General features: G+C 38.7%; 1 non-coding gene across 1 annotated transcript; it reads right to left on the reverse strand.

Moving 5' to 3' along the window:
• Positions 1-2,955: 2,955 nt before the first annotated feature.
• LOC112856572 (U6 spliceosomal RNA) lies at positions 2,956-3,058 on the reverse strand. Its single transcript, XR_003223140.1, has one exon. It is a non-coding gene; the product is annotated as a U6 spliceosomal RNA (small nuclear RNA).
• Positions 3,059-4,483: the final 1,425 nt, after the last annotated feature.

Raw genomic sequence — 4,483 nt, forward strand, 5'->3', positions numbered from 1 at the left:
GTCTGGGCACAAAGGATGCTCACTGTTTCTGGATTGATCACTGTTTCTAGGCCTGTTCAGCAGACAGAACTAAGAAATCTATGTAAAATATTGTTGCATCCAGATTGAGAGTTCCAGTTCCAACTCAAGCTTTTATGGAACTTCTTTTCTATTATCTCTGTATGTCCTTTCTTCCATATGGGAATTCTGATTCTCAAGAATGTAGAGGATGATAAAATTAATATAACCCGTAATTATTCATTTTATCTCCTACTACACACACAGCAGTCTCAGAATAATAATACTAATATTATTACCAATATGGTTACCGAAAACATTAAAAAAATTCATACCCTCTTCTGTTCTTAAGATAGTTGTACTCCGTTTACTTTGTCAGACCATTACATACTACATTTTCTATCTCTCTAGTCAGTGGTGTGCTAGAGCCAGCTCACACCAGCTCAGGATAGCGAATTGTTAAATATTCAGAAACTTTGCCAGAAACCTGGTTTTTAAACACATCCATTGTTAAAACTAAATTATATAAACTTACAACTAAGTATATTAAAAGCAAAGGTAGAAAATACTCAAAACTCATCAGTTCCTAATTATTTTGCTACATGTGACTAGCTATGCTTTTCAGATTAAATTTATTATATCTGCATGGTGAAAATACTATATTACTGTGTAATGGTGAGTGGTACATGACTCTTCTCAGCTCTGCATTCAGTGACATCACACTGGTAGATGTGATGTGAATCAGAATAGTCACACCACAGAAATTGGTAAATGACACAAATTAGGACTTGATTTGTTGTTGTTGTTGTTGTTGTTGCTTAACGTTTATCTATTTATTTTGAGAGAGAGAGAGTGTGTGTGAGCAGGGGAGGGGTAGAGTAAGAAGGAGAGAGAGAATCCCAAGCAGGTTGTGTGCTGACAGTGACAATGTGGGGCTCGATCTCATGAACTGTGAGATCTTGACCTGAGCTGAAATCAAGACTTGGATGCTCAATAGACTGAGCCACCCAGGAGCCCCTTGATTTGTTGTTTTTCATGATTGTGTAGACTTTAAAAAGTGGAGAAGATTTTAATAATGAAAATTAAACTTTAAAAAGGGTATCGTGGGGGCACCTGGGTGGCTCAGTCGGTCGAGCATCTGACTCTTGATTTCGGTCATGGTCCCAGAGTTGTGGGATCCAGCCCCGTGTTGGGCTCCGTGCTGAGTGTGGAGCCTGCTTGGGATTCTTCCTCTCTCTCCCTTTGTCCCTGTCTCCTCCACGCACTCTCTCAATAGATAGATAGATAGATAGATAGATAGATAGATAGATAGATAGATAGATTAAAATAAAGGACATTGTGTCTGTAGCCATTTTGAATAGCACCCCAAAAATGAGAAGATATTTGAACACTATTACCCAATTCATCAAAGAGGTCACTTGCATCATTGACAAATGAGTGCACTTCTCTTACACATCTTCATTGTTTCACATTTGTGTTACTCATTAACAGAAACAAAAATAGCAACCAACATTCACGTTAAAAGGAATCTCATTCATCAGTGATATGAGTGACTTCTTTGCTGAATCAGATAGGAATCATGCATGCATTTATTCAGGTCTGATTTTTGAGACACAATTGTTGGTGAGACAAATTTAAAAAACTGGTTGGCCTTTGCAAAAAATAGCATCTCACACTGAAGTTACAGGAATGGGTTGAAAAACAAGGGTTTTTAATTTGAAATTTGTTATTTCTTAAATAACCTCCTTGTACTCTTACCCTTTCATCTTAGTTATACAGTTAACCATATATTTAATCCTCGTCAGTCCTTATTTTGATGTCCTTCTGGTCATTTCAAATGTGTGAAGCTCATTCTCAAGTAGATTCCTTAGGCAGGGTTCACTGGAATAATGTTCCCTGAGTTCTTGCTTGTTGACAATGGTAACCTAATTTTCTTTTCCTTATAAGTCACCTGCTCTTTTTTCCTAGATATGCCCCAATTTGTTCCTTTTCCTTTACGTTCAGTGATTTTACTAGACTATGTCTTGTCGCTGGTCCTTCTGATTCAATATTCTCAGTTATGCTTTCAGTGTGAAATCCAAATGTTTGGTTTTTTTCAGGAAAATTTTCTTAATTATAGTATTTAGTATTTGTTCTGTTCCTTTACTTTGGCTTTCTTCTTCAAGGATGCCATAATACATGTAACTAATCTTCTTTGTCCATCCTCAATATTTGTTCCTTCCTCTTGACTCCCTTCAATCTCATACTTGATTGATTTTTTTTGTTGTTGTTTTTTAATTTTCCTCCACCTTCTGTTTCTTCCAAGGCAATATGTAATGGGTTTGTTCAGTCTTGTGTTCCTTCTAATTCAGTCTTCACTTTTGAAATTAATTTTTTTTATTGTTTATTCCTTGCTGAGTTGTCACCTCATTTCTGAGTTTTTCTAATTATGATATATAGTAGACACCCCTTATCTGTGGGGAATCTGTTCCAAGGTGCCCAGTGGATGCCTGGAACCACAGATAGTACCAAACCCTACATACACTATATTTTTTCTATACACACATACCTATGATAAAGTTTATAAATTAGGCACAAGAGATTAACAGCAATAATAAAAGAGAACAATTATAACAATCTACTGTAATTAAAGTTGTGTGAATGTGGTCTCTCTCTCAAAATATCGGACTGTACTCACTCTTATGGCAATGATGATGATGATGTGAGATGACGAAATGCCTACATGATGAGATGAAGTGAGGGGATGGTGTAGGTGCTGTGACACAGTGTTAGGAGACTACTGACCTCTGATGATATGCCGGAAGGAGGACCATCTGCTTCGTGACCACAGATAACAGAAACCACAGACAGCGAAACCATGAATAGGGGTGGACTACTACTGTGTTTTGTTTTCTCAGGTCTTGTAACATTTTAATATCTTTCGTCATTTTGAAATAGTAGATCACAGGATTTTTGTGTTTAAATATGGAATGCTTGCAAACGTGCGTGCCATCCTTGAGCAGGGACCATGCTAATATCTGTATCATTCCAATTTTAGTATATATGCTGCCAAAGCAAGCACAATAGATGACAGTTCTGATCTGTATTGTGGGCATGTCTTTCTGGCATAGGAACAGTAGTGTACTTCTCTTTCTCTTTTTATTATAATAACTTTGTATGGGAATTGGCCTTAATACTTTTTAGTTATTTATTTTGTTTACTCATTTTTGAGAGAGAGAGACAGAGCAGGAGCAGGGTAGAGAAAGAGACACGGAATCTGAAGCAGGCTCCAGGCTCTGAGCTGTCAGCACAGCCCCAATGTGGAGCTCGAACTCATAAGCTGTAAGATCATGATCTGAGCTGAAGTTGGTGCTTAACCAACTGAATCACCCAGGCACCCCTTAGTTATTTTTACATAAAAATGGTTTTTCTGGGGGCGCCTGGGTGGCTCAGTCGGTTAAGCGTCCGACTTCAGCTCAGGTCATGATCTCGCAGTTCGTGAGTTCAAGCCCCGCGTCGGGCTCTGTGCTGACAGCTCAGAGCCTGGAGCCTGTTTCAGATTCTGTGTCTCCCTCTCTCTCTCTGACCCTCCCCCGTTCATGCTCTGTCTCTCTCTGTCTCAAAAATAAATAAACATTAAAAAAATTTTTTAAAAAAATGGTTTTTCTGGCCACCTACACTAAGCAAGTTACGGGAAACCTTCTCTAACATCACAGAGTTCTCTCTTTATTTGTTTTTGTGTGGGACTCAATAATACAGTGCCTTAAATCATGGAAAGAGCCCAAATGTCCACCAACTGATGAATGGATAAAGAAGATGTGGTATATACATACAATGGACTACTACTCAGCAATGAAAAAGAATGAAATCTTGCCATCTGCAACGATGTGGATGGAACTGGAGGGTATTATGCTAAGTGAAATCAGTCAGTCAGAGAAAGACAGATATATTTTCACTCATATGTGGAAGTTGAGAAACTTAACAGAAGACCAAGGGGGAAGGGAAAGAAAAAAATATATTAAGTTACAAACAAAGAGGGAGGCAAACCATAAGAGACTTTTTTTAGATCTTTCTTTTTTATTGTTTATTTATTTTTGATAGAGAAAGACAGAGTGCAAGTGGTGGAGGGGCAGAGAGAGAGGGAGGCACAGAATTTAAAGCAGGCTCCAGGCTCTGAGCTGTCAGCACAGAGCCCGACGTGAGGCTTGAACCCATGAACCGCAGGATCATGACCTGAGCCTAAATTGGAAACTCAACCAACTGAGCCACCCAGGCGCCCTGTAAGAGACTTTTAAATACAGAGAACAACCTGAGGGTGGAAAGGGGGAAGGAGGGGGAAGAGGGGAAAATGGGTGATGGGCATTGAGGAGGGCACTTGTTGGGATGAGCACTAGGTGTCTTATGTGATGAATCACAGGAATCTACTCCTGAAGCCAAGACCACACCGTATCACTATATGTTAGCTAACTTGACAATAAATTATGTATATAAAAAAACAGATCTGAAA

This window comes from Puma concolor, chromosome B3, assembly GCF_028749965.1.
Source record: "Puma concolor isolate L17-30 chromosome B3, mPumCon1.1.hap2, whole genome shotgun sequence".
Lineage (NCBI taxonomy): Eukaryota > Metazoa > Chordata > Mammalia > Carnivora > Felidae > Puma > Puma concolor.